The 15,924-nt window shown below is 39.0% G+C and overlaps 1 pseudogene; it reads right to left on the bottom strand.

The window, feature by feature from the left end:
• Positions 1–9,681: 9,681 nt before the first annotated feature.
• On the bottom strand, positions 9,682–11,667 carry LOC109210441 (annotated as a pseudogene).
• Positions 11,668–15,924: the final 4,257 nt, after the last annotated feature.

The raw sequence follows: 15,924 nt of genomic DNA on the forward strand, positions 1-15,924 counted from the left end.
CTCTCCGAACCCTCGGAGGTGCTAGGTGATGATGAAGGCTCATCCTTGAGCTGATATCTTCTTGGCGGCCTTGATTGGGCGATCGACTGCTCATGTACAGAGTCTGAGCTGCCCTCTGATACGTCCATAGGCGGGACATAATAGCTGGTCTCCGAGAGGTCTACACCTCTCCCTCTACCAACAGCTGTCTTCTTTCTCATTTCATGTTGTTTGGCACTAGGCAAGGGTCACTTCCCTCGTCCCCGATAAGGGTCACCCCTTCCTTTTGAAGTGTCGCCTTTGCCTCTAGATCGAACCATGTTCCGTACCAAGCAAAGGCGATTGTTAGTTGCAAGTCAAGTTCAGCCACAGAATGAATGTAAGGACACACTAGAAGATATAGTGAAAAACACAATAGAAACATGCTTGCATAGTAGGGAATTGCGGTCCAAAGAATTTTCATTGCGGCCGCAACTCAGATACCACCTATATGCCAACTCTCTAATGACAGAGAATTGGCTATTTTGCGGCCGCAAACACTTTTATGCGGTCTGCACAAAATGTCTTGCAGCTGCACATGAGAGTCACCAATTTGACAACTCTCTGATCACAGGATATAAGTTGTTCTATGGCCGCAATAGGATTTCTGCGGTCCGTACATTTTTTGTTGCGGCCGCAGAACAATGCCTTACTATACCCTAGACGTTAACTTCTGCGGACCGTACAATTTCTTGTGTGGCCGCAAATTCTAGCCAATTATGACAGCAGTCATTTTTACCTACGGCTTGAAATTTTTGCAAAATTTTGACATGGAAACAACATCTAAGCATGAAGGTCTATTTACCCATCCCCTTAGATCATTTTTCCAGTCTACCCACTACATATTTACCCCACATGGTTGTTCAAATAGATTCAACAGACAAATGGTTTGAATTTTTACAAAAAATATAAAAATTAAAAGAAATTAACAAGATGATGAAACATACTAGAAGTGAATGAGTGCAAGATATGAGTGATCAACAGTGGCTAGGCGTGTAGGCAGACAATTTAAGATGAAATTTAAAATTTATGCAAATTGTGAGCTCAGAAAGGGAAAAGGGGAACAATGCCCTAGCCTCTCTATTATACTATTCGATGCCTACCAAGGGAAGGGGAAGTGAGTACGGCTGCAAAATTCCAATTGCGGTTCGCACTCTTTTACCCGGGGCTAAGATGTCGTTTTGCTTCGCGGTCCGCAAAATTTGTTGTGCCGCCGCAGATTTTGTTGCGGACCATAGATTTTATCGTGTGGCTGCAGATTGGCCATTTTTCTGACGGGCCAACTTCAGAGAGTTGTCATTTTCCACCTTCAATTTCTGTGGCCCGCAATGAAATTGTGCGGCCACGGAGCACCTTTTGCTGCAACAACCATATTTGTGTCGTCCACACAATACAACTGCGGTCCGCAATTCTTTCCATACTTAACCAAATTTCTGGGCAGAATTCCTGTAAAGCACACTCATCCCTGCAACACACTTCAAATCCAGTTAACAAAAAAAGAACACCTAACTACAAAAGAAGAAAAGAAAAGAAAAAGAAACATGGTTGCCTCCCAAGAAGCGCCTGATTTAACGTCGCGACACGACGTAGATTACCATCATTTGAAATAAATCACTGCCACAATGTGGCCATTACCAACTTTTCCCAAATAGTGCTTCACCTGGTGACCATTGACTCGGAATAACTCATTGTTTTGTTTCTTCAAGTACAATGCACCAAAAGGTGTCACACCCACAATTTCAAAGGGACCACTCCATTTAGATTTTAGCTTTCTGGGAAACATCGTCAACCGTGAGTTGAACAACAACACAAGATCGCCCACCTTGAACTCTTTGTTCCAAATATATATGTCATGAAGGTATTTCATCCTTTCTTTGTACAAGGACGAACTTGTATAAGCATAGTACCGGAACTCATCCAATTCATTCAAATGTGCAACCCTCAAGTTAGCGGCTACATCCCAATCAAGATTCAACTTTTAGAGAGCCCACATAGCTTTGTGCTCAAGATCTACCGGAAGATGACAAACTTTTCCGAACACCAACCTGTATGAAGACATTCCGATAGGTGTTTTGTAAGTCGTCCGATAAGCCCATAATGCATCATCAAGCTTCTTGGACCAATCCGTCCGATTAGCATTCACTGTTATGGACAAAATACTCTTTATCTCCCGGTTAGAGACTTCCACTTGACCGCTTGCTTGTGGATGATAGGAAGTCATGACTTTATGATTAATACCATACTTGGTAAATAAGGTATCGGAAGCATTATTGCAAAAATGTGACCCCCCCCCCCCCCGTCACTTATAATAGCCCTCGGAGTACCAAACCTTGTGAAAATATTCTTCTTCAAGAACGCCACCACACTTCTCGCCTCATTGTTGGGAAGAGCAAAGGCCTCAACCCATTTTGACACATAATCAACCGCGACCAAGATGTAGGTGTTTCCACAAGAACTCATAAAGGACCCATGAAGTCAATACCCTACAAATCGAAAATATCAATCTCCAAAATGGTGGTGAGGGGCATTTAATTTTTCTTTGAGATTCCACCGGCCCTTTGACATTCATCACATAGTTTCACTAGATCACTTGCATCCTTGTAAAGAGTGGACTAATAGAAACCGCAACTTAGCACTTTGGCTGCCTTTCTTGCTCCACCACGGTGACTACCATATGGAGAAGAATAGCAAGCCCCAAGAATTCCACATTGCTCCTCCTCCGGTACACATCTTCTAATCACCCCATATGTATAAATCTGGAAAAGGTAGGGTTCATCCCAATACTAATCTTGACAATCCCGTTTGAGCTTCTTCCTTTGGTTTGAAGAGAGCTCATCCAGGATGATACCACACACAAGGAAATTTGCTAGATCCGCGAACCATGGCAACTCTTTCATCAAAATAACCAAAAGTTGCTCATTGGGGAAGGAGTCATTGATTTTAAGGCCATCATATGGCCTCCCCTCCTCCTCCAAACGAGATAAGTGGTTCACCGCCTGATTTTCACTACCTTTTCGATCTTGGATGTCAATATCAAACTCTTGCAACATAAGCACCCATCTCATCAACCGAGCTTTGGAATCTTTCTTGTTCATAAGATAACGAAGCGCCGCATGATCCGTATGGACAATGACTTTTGCACCCATCAAGTACGGGCGAAACTTCTCAATTGCAAACACAATGCAAGGAGATCTTTCTCTATAATGATATAGTTGACTTGGGCACTATTCATGGTCTTACTAGCATAGTAGACCGGATGAAAAATCTTGTTGATGCGTTGCCCCAAAACATCCCCCACCGCTACGTCACTTGCATCGCACATGAGCTCAAAAGGAACACTCCAATTTGGAGCGGTGATAATGGGAGTAGTTGTCAATTTGAACTTTAACAATTCAAAGGCTCTCATGCAATCATCATTGAAGTGAAACTTAGCATCTTTCTCTAAGCTTACCCAACGAGTTCACCACTTTAGAGAAATCGTTGATGAAATGCCGGTAAAACCCCGCACACCTTTCACCGAAGTTAGAGGTGGAAGTTTAGAAATCACCTCAATCTTTGCCTTGTCGACTTCAATGCCATTCTTTGAGATCTTGTGGCCAAGGACAATGCCTTCCTCGACCATGAAATGACACTTCTCCCAATTTAGCACCAAATTTATTTCTTCACATCTTGCCAATACTTTATCCAAAATCATCCAAGCAATCATCAAAGGAATCCTCAACCCCCAAGAATTCATCCATGAAAACTTCAAGGTAGTCCTCAACCATGTCCGTGAAGATAGCCATCATACACCTTTGAAAAGTTGTCGGTGCATTACATAAACCAAACGTCATCTGCTTGAAGGCGAATTTACCATAGGACCATGTAAAGGTTGTTTTCTCTTGATCCTCCGGAGCAATAAGGATTTGGTTGTAGCCCGAATACTCATCAAGAAAGCAATAGAAAGCACGGCCGGCCAACCTATCAAGCATTTGGTCTAAGAAAGGAAGTGGGAAATGATCCTTGAGCTTGCAATAGTCCATACACACTCTCCATCCGGTCACCGTTCTTGTAGGAATCAACTCATCATTGTCACTGGTGACCACCGTCATGCTCCCCTTCTTTGGGACACATTGAACTGGAGAAGTCCACGAACTATCGGAAATGGGGTAGACAACCCCAGCATCCAACCACTTGATAATGTCCTTTTTGACAACTTCTTGCATGGCCTCATTGAGTCTCCTTTGATGTTCAATTGATGGTTTGGCGCCTTTCTCCAAGTTGATCTTATACATGCAAAATGCGGGGCTTATCCCCCGAATATCCTCCAATGTCCACCCAATAGCCTTCTTCCTCTTTTGTAGCACAGCAAATATAGAATCTACCTGCACGTTATTCAAACAAGAGGAAAGAATTGGTAAAGTAGAACAAGGGCCAAGAAATTCATACCGAAGATGTGGAAGAAATAGATTCAACTCCAAGGTAGGAGGCTCTTCAATTGGAGGCTTTGTAGGAGTTCTCCTATTTTCAAGATCCAACGAGAGTTTATGGGGTGCATAGTTGTACGACTACATTCCTTGCAAAGAACACCCATTCCATGAAGCCATCCATCTCGTCATCATCAAAGTTGAGCAAGACGCCTCCAACATATCACCCACAGTGATCGTGGCACTTGTATCATCAACAATCACATCGGTCTCCAAGTTCACGAAAGAACACACTTCATTGCTATTTCGCTGCCGCATAGATTTGCACGTGGAATACCACTTTTTCATCACCCACCCAAAAAGTGAGTTCTCCAGCATCCACATCAACAGGTGCCTTCCCCATAGCAAGGAAAGGTCTACCAAGAATAATCAGCACCTCATAGTCCACTTCACAATCAAGAATGACAAAATCCGTCGGAAGAATGATTTTATCAACACGAACTAATATATCTTCAATTACTCTTAACGGTCTCTTCATGGTACTATCGGCCATTTGTAATCTCATAGATGTGGGTCTTGGTTGCCCAGTTCCCAAAGTGTTAAAAACCGAATAGGGCATCAAATTGATGCTTGCCCCAAGATAACAAAGAGCTTTAGCAAACTCGGCATTTCCAATGGTACAAGGAATTGTGAAAGCACCGAGATCTTCCAATTTAGGAGCCATTGAATGCACAATTTCACTCACTTGATGAGTGACTTTGATGGTTTCAAAATTCACCGACTGCTTCTTTGTCACCAAATCCTTCATAAAATTTGCATAACCGGGCATTTGTTCCAAAGCTTCAACTAATGGCACATTGATCGAGAGGCTCTTCATCATGTCAATGAACTTTTTAAATTGATTGTTGCCATTTTGCTTGGCAAGCCTTATATGGAGGAGGAGGCTTAGGCAATGGTGCCTTATACATTTGCACTACCGGTTCCGATATATCAATAACGTGATCCCTAGACGGGTTCACTTCCTCTTGAGTCTCTTCCACATTATCATCTATATCAATCCACACTTTATAATTTGCTTGCACCACATTGTTCGGGATCTCTTCTTCTTGTACCACTTGCTCATCATCCATAAGTTGCCTTTGACTTGAGGTGGGTGCATTCCCTCCTCTCCACTTCTTGTAGTAACGGCCATAGCATGCCCCGTGTTGTTCCCACCCTTTGGGTTCACCACCGTGTCACTAGGTAGTGCCCCCTTAGGACGAGAATTTAGAGCTTGAGAGATTTTCCCCATTTGGACTTCTAAGTTGCGGATTGATGTGTTGTGTGAGGAAATCGGCATTCTTTTCCATCATTTGCTTGAACATATTCTCAATTTGCCCCATTTCATTGTTGGAAGAACTTGGGCCATTGGAAGGATAAGGAGGCGGGTTGCTCGGTTGTTGATACATCGGGGGCCTTTGAAAACCCGACCCCCGATTGCCTTGATTATTGTTCCATCCGCCTTGATTGTTACCCCCCCCCCCCCCAATTACCTTGATTTTTGCCACTCCAATTTCCTTGATTATTATTGTTATGCCAATTCCATTGGTTGTTTCTACCACTCCAATTACCTTGGTTGTTAGAATTCCAATTGCCTTGATTGTTTTGAGATCACCATAGTTGTTGACTTGGGCCTTGGAAATTGTTTCGTTGCCCTTGAAAGTTGTTCACATATTGCACCTCCTCTTCTTATTCATTGTAAGAATCGCCTTGATCAAACCCACTATCTTCTTGCACATAATTCTCCACTTTATGTTGCACTTGCGGACCCTTGTTCCTTCTTTTGTTCACCATCATGTTCACTCCCTCCATGGCATTGACTTGATTAGGATTTTGAACTTGTTGAAGTTGAGCCTTTGCTAATTGACTCACGGTAGTAGTCAATTAGGCAATGGCTTGCCCATGGTCATGCAACTCGTTGTGTAGGTGGATCACCTTGTGGAACATTAGCCCGAGATTGCCACATCGAAGATGATTCTGCCATTTCATCCAAAATCCCACAAGCCTCCGCATAAGGCGTGGTCATGAAATTTCCACCTGCAAGTTGATTCACCGCATATTGGTTGGTCGTATTAATAACTCGATAGAAAGTTTGTTTAATCATATTCTCCGTCATGTCATTGTTGGGACATTCTTTGACCATTCTCTTATACCGCTCCCATATCTCGTGTAGTGGCTCATTAGGCTCTTGCTTTAAGGATAGAATCTCATCCCGAAGTGTAGCCATATGCCCCTCAGAGAAGAACTTGGAAATAAATTTCTTCGCCAATTCATCCCAAGTGTGAATGGAATGGTTCGACAGACGTTCCAACAAATCTAAAGCTTTCCTCATAGAGAGAAGGGAAAAATCCTTAGCCTCAAAGCATCCTCGAAGACATTTGTTTGTTTACTCCCCCAACAAGTGTCCACAAACCCCTTCAAGTGTTTATGCACATTTTGACTCAGAGCCCCGATGAAGAAACCTCGTTGCTCTAGTAAAGTGAGCATCACATTGGTGATTTGAAAGTTGCCCGCCCTAATACGGGGTGGGACTATAGCACTTGCATACCCTTCATTGGGAAACACCCCGTGTGGAGCCGCTTGTGGAGAAGGTGGGGGTGGAACGGGGACATTATCATGAGGCGCTCGGCCTCTTCTATTGCTTGAGGTTCAAGAGGAACCTCGTCAACTTGCTCGTCCTCGACGTCCACATCCCCACCCCCCAAAGCAATATTTTCGAGCTCATTTTTTGCCATGTTTGTACCTACGATTTCTCAAATAGGTTAGTAACACGGAAGGAAAAGAAGATATTGCAAAAACACACCCAAATATATAGACCGATTTTAACTCCCCGACAACGGCGCTAAAAATTGATCACGTCCAAATGCACGCCTCTAAAGAGGTATGACACGGTCACGTGCAATAATAAAACCCAACAAAGTGTCGGGGTCGAATCCACAGGGAGCTAAGATAGGAGCTAGGAGTATATATTCACAATGAGCAAGTGAAGTATCTAGATTGCACTTTCACAAATAGGTTTTTATTTCTACTTCTAAAATTAAGCTAATGATTGCAAATTGAAAGATATAAAACTAGAGATAATTGTTTTTGAGTGTTTTCCAAATATATAAAAGGCCTAGAGTTGTGACCATGACCTAGGTGTTTATCTAATGGGATAAAGACTTTTATGCTCATTTAATTGACTGGAGTATATTATAGCTCACGACACTACGTTGCCCACTCCATACCTCTCGGTCAGTGAGTGGTTTTGTCCAATCTGGCTTTCTCAAGACCAAATGGTTATCTACCAAAACGGTTGATAAGAGCTCAAGTTATGTTGTTACTATCTCTAGGTTGAACCCTTTAATTGGGTTAATCAATCTCGCAATTGACCCAATTCCTTGTTAGCTAAGTTAATCTAGACTAAGTCCCTCTTTCTCAAGAAGAGACTAAGTCAAATAGGCTTGAATCAATATTTTCAACCATTAATTCTACAATTGAAGCATGGACTAAGCTAAATAATAAACACCCATTCATAAACAAGCAGAAAATTAGATACCCATAAGGTTTACACACAAGGGTTGGGACACAAGACTAAAGAAAATCTAGCTACTCATGCTTGAAATTGAAGAAATAGAAGAAGAGATACTAATTAATCTCATGTTGTAAAGTTAAAATGATAAAATCTATAGTAAAATAATAAAAAAATATAGAAAATTTCCAAAAGAGGCAATGAAAAATGGCTACAGGACTTGCTGATGTCAAAACTTGATCTAATTTTGCGAAACTCGTCTATTTATACAAGGCTAGAAATTTCGGACTAAAATACCCTTCGGCAGGTTCTCCGGCCGCGCAATTCCATGTGCGTTCCGCACAATTCTTTACCTTGTAGGAGCTGGGATTCTGCGGCCGCACAATTCTTAACTGCGGCCGCGAGACAATATTTCTGTGGTTCGCAGATTTAGCACTGCGGCCGCAACCTAGTCTTCTGCGGTCCGCACCCTTACTTCTGCAGCTGCAAGGCACTTCTTCTACGGTCGCACAATTCTTGTGCGGTCCGTAATTCTGGGGGACTCAGGACTTGGAAATTTACACACCCTCTGAAGTTGATCTCAAGCTCTTCTTGTGCGGCCGCACTATTCCTGTGCGGTCCGCAGTTTGCTAGAAAGTCTGTTGGGATTTCATTTGTTGTTTGCGGCCGCAGATGAAATTCTGCGGTCCGCACTTTGTAAGCTTCTGTGCGTTTTATTGCCTTGTGTTTAGATTACTCCTTTTTGAGTCTTATTTCATCTCGGGAGTCCAACTTCCAACATTCCTGCAATTTTGCACATTTCATCAATTTCGGGAACACAATTCAATGCTTTTAGACTAAAATAAAAGCTAAAAGACGCTAATAAGAAGTCAAAATCCCCACTTATCATAGCTGCTCGGCGTTTTCGCAGACCTTGTTTCTCCTTCCCTATCCTTCCACTTATTGTATTTAATTTCGGATTATGATAGACAATATTTCCCAGACTTGTGATACTTAGATGCTCATTTACTCTGTGACACCTTGATGTTTGGAGTTTAGGCGTTATGTTTCGAGTTTTCTATCCTGTTTATGAGAAGTGTTATTATTAAAAACTGCTTAAATTCATTTTCTGTGAAACGTGATGGAAATAAAGTCGACTTGCCTAGTACCACGTTAGGCGCCATCACGACGGGCTAGTTTTGGGTCGTGACAATATATGAACAATGAGAAACAACAATAAAATTGTATTTAAATATGCTAGTCTAAATAAATATTATGGGCTAATATAAGTGTATTAATTATCTAAGTCCAATATGTATGAGTTAAATAAATAAGTCTAAATCTATTGGGTTAGCCCATTTAGGTAGCTACAAGTGATGGACCCACTTCATTAAGCCCAAAATATCATCTTCCTATAGGCCCAGTTTGGTGCCATGTGTCAAATGACGTAGCACGCCAAGTCAAATGGGTGAGCCAATAGAATCATGCCGCGTGTCAAATGACAAGGCATGGCAAATCAAATTAAAAAGCCAATAAAACTGTGCCACATGTGCAAGTGACATGTTCTGGCCTATCAAATACGGCCTTGTCACGCTTCAATTTGATTGGTCGGAAAGAGTTTGTTCTCATCACAACTATTCTCTTCCACAGTGATGAATAAGGGTCTTCATAACTTAGAAAAGACGCCAGAAGTTATAACTAGAAGCAAGAGAGAGCTCGTGGATCAAACAGTGTAAATTTCTCTACAAATTTCAAGCTTCAAGCAATCAAGTGACAACAATAAACACTATATATGAGACAATGAGAAACAACAATAAAAACATGCTCTATAAATTCTAAACAAAATGATTCTTGCAAAAACAAAACAAAAAAAAAATGTTCTTTGAATATGTTACTTAGTGTATAGTGATTGAATAAATTCCTCGATATTCTTGTTAGAACTTCCTCCTTCATTTATTGCTTCCTTAGCCAATTGTTTCCATTTAATTGCATTCTCTTTTAGCATTACTCCTTTTTCTCCCTCCATAATTTCCTTTATAGAACTTGCTATTACTTCTCTAATAATTATCCCATCTTTTCCAGCCTTAACTCGAATTTCAGTTTGCCATATATCCATAATAAACTTAACATTAGTTGGTTCATCTGCCCATTGGGGCATACCAACCATTGGCACTCCTAAGCTTAACGATTCGAGTGTCGAATTCCATCCACAATGAGTAAAGAAACATCCAACCATTATGTCCTTCTTTTGATAACTTGGACATGAATTGTTTTGGAAGTTTGTGCACTTCTGAAATTCTAACAATCCATAAAAAGTAGCAGTTGGTCATTAGCAATCCTGAGGCTAGTTCCTCCATTTGTTTTTCTCCAAGTCGAGCCAAACTCCCAAATGATACATAAACAACTGAGCCAATTTCCCTTGAGTTTAGCCAATTTATGCAAGTTTCAACATTATGACTCAAACCATTTTCTTTGATATCCCTTAGTTGCTTGTCAACATATATCGGCAGAAAAGTTGGTCCAATGGTTTTGATTGAATATTGGGTCCTTAACCAGTTGATCACCTGTACAAATTCAACAATAAAATAATAAGTGTTCATGATTCGGTTTAATTCGATTTTCATAAATAAAAAAAAAAAAAATAAGGAAACCAAACCAACTAACATGCATATGCATGTCAAATATTGTGTTGAACAAAAAGTATGTAATCTTGTTGAGAGATATATAGTGTTTTATTGAAGTGTGTAACCATCTAATCTAACATGGTATCAGAGCTGGTTGAGATTTTGGGTTCGAGTCTCATTGTCATCCATTATTAAAAAGAATTTCTATGTGTTTGGCTCATAATAAAAGAATCATGAAGCCCATTCAACACGTGAAAAGAGGGCGTGTGTTGAGACATAATTAAATAAATAAAAGTATGCTCTTTCTAATAGTTTAAGCTTTTAGATGAGATGGTTACACACATCCAACTTTAATATGTACGTACCTCGTTTTCTAACACGTACCTCGTTTTCTAACACGTCAAAAGTGTTGAACAAAAGCCAATCTGCTTTTTTCAAATTGATAGTCAGGCCGAAGAAAAGTCTTGCAATAGTTGGATGTAAATCACGATGTTGGTATACAAAAGAAGGCAAATCTTCCTTTTCCAACAAGGGAAGTGAAGGCAACGATAAAGTTGAACCATCTAAAGGAATTTTACTTGTTTCTGGATGCATATGATAATATATAGCAGAAGGAGCACAAGGTATTGGAGAAAATGCTGCCACTTTTAGGCCTAACTGATGTGCTAAGTCAATTATCCAAGAGGCAAGTGAATCAAATATGAGAACTTTAACATCAGGAAATTTCTCAACGATAGCTCTAAAGTTGTTAGTAATTTGTACTTGGTACCATTCAAGAAGATCATCAATGTTTCCATTTGGTGGCGATTCGTCGTGTGGAATGGACTCAATGTTGATTAATGAGCCATTACAGTCCGATAACATGGACATGCAAACGAAATCTAACGTGAAAATGGTCACGTTAACTCTTCTTGATACCAAACACTTGGAGAAATGAACCATTGGGTTTATGTGGCCTTGTAAAGGGGAAGGGAGAGCTAAAACATGAATGTTTTTGCTGCTAATTTCGTCCATTTCCTCTCAGTTTACTCTTAATATATTAGCTCTCCTCTGCAGCTTAATTTTAAACTTATATCAAAGTAGTTTGATCGTAGACAAGAATAAAAAGAAGCCAAGCGAGCCAATTAATATATGCAACGATTGATCTAGCTAGATCGATTGAAAAATAATGAAAAATGACGAAGATAAGTAAAGTCAAGGAAAATGTGTTAATCAAACATGTATTCTATAAAAAAAAAGACTTTGTATCACTTTCAATTAAGTCATTTTTAATTGGGGCAAAATTTAATATTTCGGAACGTGGACATTATATTGCGATAATAATCTGGTCTTTTTAGTTTATTGTTTCTGGCAATTGACTAATTTTTCTATTTCAACACGTCGTAGTTGGCTGTGAAGTAGTGCAGTTACACGCCGTTTGATTCCTTGGCAAAAGTCATGAAATTAATATTGTTTAATGGGTGGTCGCACGATTTTATAATACTTCCTCCTTTCAATTTTGTGATGGTGTTTAACTAGGCATAATATAGTTAACAGAAAAGATATTTTTTTTAAAAAAAAATTGTGATCTAAAATAAATAATAGAAATTATTTGCCTATAAATCATCTCATTAAGAATAAAGCGAGAAATTAAAGTTAACTTGTTTTTGTTAGGTGTTTGTCTTGATTTTATTACCATATTTGATTTTCCTATCTCCAAAAGGAAAGGATAATATATTACCATAACTGAGTTTTCCTTCTTTTAGAAGGAAACTATAAATCTTTCATGTTTAGATAGTCCTTTTTCTTGTAAGAAAAAGTTTGGACTTCTATTAATTGAGGATCCTTCCTTCTCATTCAGTAGCATCCACAATGTAGCCACATGGGGCTTGAGAGTCTTGTTTAGGGGGAGAACTTTACGGGACAAGTGTTAGTGTGTCACTTGTATTTGCCTCTTCGTGAGGTGTTCTCTCGATTTTGTACTCTCTTTTTATTATAATGGATTGCTCATCTCCGCCGTGGACGTAGCCATGTTAAATGTCTGTATCTCTTTTTGTAGATTTCTCTTTTGTTGTCTGATTTATCGTCGTTGAAGGTTTGCTTTACTAGCTTCCGCATAACACCTGACTTTTTTCGGTCTTAACAAGTGGTATCTGAGCGAGGTTCAAGACAGGTTCATCTTGGCGGGTTTAGTTCTAGCAGCAAGGTATTTGACGATATTCATAATTTTTGTTTGAGAAATTTGACTGGAGTACTACTCGCGTTGAGACAAACATGGCGGTGGAGATTTGGAGATGCGACCTGTTGAAGGCTATGTGGAGAAGATAGATCGAATTTTTTTGTCAGAAAATTCAGGCCAAGGGGGAGAATTGTTAGGTATTTGTCCTAATTTTCTTACCATATTTAGTTTTCCTATCTCTAGAAGGAAAGGATAATATATTTACCATAAGTGAGTTTTCCTTCTTTTAGAGGGAAACTATAAATCTTTCATATTTGGCTAGTCCTTTTTCTTGTAGGAAAAAGTTTGGACTTCTATAAATTGAGGACCCTTCCTTCTCATTCAGTAGCATCCACAAAGTAGCCATATGGGGCTTGAGAGTCTTATTTAGGGGGAGAAATTTACGGGTCAAGTGTTAGTGTGTCACTTGTGTTTGCCTCTTAGTGATGTTGTTCTCTCGATATTTTTTACTCTCTTTTTATTATAACGGATTTCTCATCTCCGCCGTGGACGTAGGTCAGTTGACCGAACCACGTTAAATGTTTGTGTCTCTTTTGGTAGATTTCTCTTTTGTTGTTTGATTTATCATCGTTGAAGGCTTGCTTTACTAGCTTCCGCATGACACCTAACTTTTTTCGGTCCTAACAATTTCTACTATAAAAATATGTTATATTTTAAGACTAACTAAAAAAAATAAAAAATGTCAATTAAATTGAGACAGTAAAATAATATTTAATGGATGGTGGCACTATTTTATATTTTTTGGCGGTTGGATAGAAGGAACTCACGAAGAGTCTGATTATCAAGGACTAGGGAAGCTACATCCCAACCCCAAAATAGAAAATAAAGACGCAAAAAGGGCAAGTCGTGTTAGTATAAAACATAATGTGATAATTGAATACTCCCTTCAATTTACGCGAACCTATTTCTTTTTTAGCCCGTGTCGAAAAGAATGGCATATTACCTTATTTGGAAACTGTTGCGGCCAAACGCACACATGCAAATGCACGTGATCGTCAATTAATAAAGTAGTGAGTAGAGTATCGTTCCCACGAGGACTTGTGATTAACTATTAACTAAATTAGACTATCCTAATTATCTATACAAGAATTAAACCTAGAAGTATTTGATTCTATACTAATTAAATAAAGAAATATAAATAATGAACTTTAAACAGTAAGAGCAGATTTTTATGATATCAATGTAATGAAAACGATCTAGGGTTATGGGCTATCTAACATTCCTATTGTATTCTTCAATTGAATTCTCTAATTAATTTATCTAGTTTATTGGTTGACAGGGTTAATACTGCTCATAGGAATCTGTCGAGTTCTTACTCGCCTATTCAAGCTAACCTAACGCCTATATGTCTATGGAGTTAGAATCAACAAGAACGCATTTATAATTTATGTAAATCAACCAAGCAAGGCAATTATGTATATGTCTATCCTAACCGCGAATCCGTTCCCCGATGCCCAGGTTCAAGAACTTGCTCTACTCAATCCTATATGCAATCTAGAATTCCCATTTTGGAGTTCAACTCTAGATTCGTAGATAGTATTTAATTGGTGATCAAGCAATCAAATAATTAAGTGCAGGATTGAATAAATAAACCAATATGATAAAATAAGAAATCAAAATCAATATCCGAATAACAATAGTCATGAAAGAACCACAACCCTAGAACGTAAAGTTTAGCTATTCATAGACATGGTAGCAAAATAACAAATCATACAAAGAAATATAAAAAGACTAAGTTGGTGGAAGAAAAGATGAAACCTGGCCTCCACGGCGGCTCTGTGCTTGTGTTTTCCTCTCAAAAATGTCGTCCTCCCTCAAAATACCGTTTCCATGTATATATACCAAGTAGGGTTGGGCCCAAACAACTATACCTTCTCCAATGTGAAAAAGGATACTTTTCCCGGGTTTGACTAGCGCGGTCGCGCTAGTGGCCCAGTGTTTTGCCTGACGAGCGCGGCCTGAGCGCGATCGCACTATTGAAACGCATTTTTCACCCTGTTCCGCTTAGAATTTGGAAAAACGTAAAATATGAAAGTTGTAGCTCTTTGAGTTAGCTTTCCAACTATATATTGTGGAGCCCAAACGGAATTCTGAAAAAAGAGTTATGTGTATTTTACTAAACAGTGCGCCATATGCCTACTCGAGTCTTCGTTTGTTCTTAACTATCAAAGTTGACCCCTGACACGATCCCGGCTTAATTCCTTGGGCTTTTACTCATACTTCAAAGCTCCAAATCACTTGAGTTCATTCCATAACATCTATATAGCTCAGAATCACTCCTACAAGGCATAAAACACACAGTTAGTGCAAAACACTAGCGACTAAAGCGCAAACTCAACTAAAGTGCAGTAAATTAGAGTGTAATAATCGACTAAAATACGTAATTATAGCCTATCATCAGAAACAATTTACTTTTATGCAATAATTTATAGCTACAAAAAATATATGTGCCTCATTTTACACCATAAATTCAAAGACATCTTTTGTTTTTTTTTTAAATTTTGTGTCCGATAAAATAGGTCCACATAAATTGAAACGGAGAGAGTAATAAACTCTAGCTCGTGTCAACTTAAAAAACTCGAGGTATGAATTAGCAATTCCATTAATGAGTAGAGTATTGCATTCCCATGTGAGAAAGGAGTAGAGACGCTTACGTAGGCAAAAGAGGAAGAAAGAGAAAAGTCAAAAGAGACACAATATAACGTGGCAGTAGTTGGAGTCAGTCTGTAATGTAACGTAGAAATTGTTATATTACATTACAGGTTGTATGCGTGTCAAATATTATATTTATAAAATTTCAAGTGATTAATACATCTTTCTGATTAAATTTCACGAGATATAAGTGCTGGAGTTATCATTGCTAGAATTTCGAAAGAATTTATTTCTATATTTATTACTACTCTTTAGTTTTAACATTTTCATTTAATTCTTAATAACATTTCGTGTCCTAAAAATAACGTGATCATATTTAAGACCACGAGATTCAAAGAGTTTATTTGTGGTAAATTACACATCTATATATACACCATATTACAAGCACGAAGGTCATTAGCGAAATATTGTTCGCCTTTTTTATCCTTTAAAATTCAATTTCACATGAGACAAAATAGTCATTTTTATATATATATA

Source organism: Nicotiana attenuata, unplaced genomic scaffold (assembly GCF_001879085.1).
Source record: "Nicotiana attenuata strain UT unplaced genomic scaffold, NIATTr2, whole genome shotgun sequence".
In the NCBI taxonomy this organism is placed as follows: Eukaryota; Viridiplantae; Streptophyta; class Magnoliopsida; order Solanales; family Solanaceae; genus Nicotiana; species Nicotiana attenuata.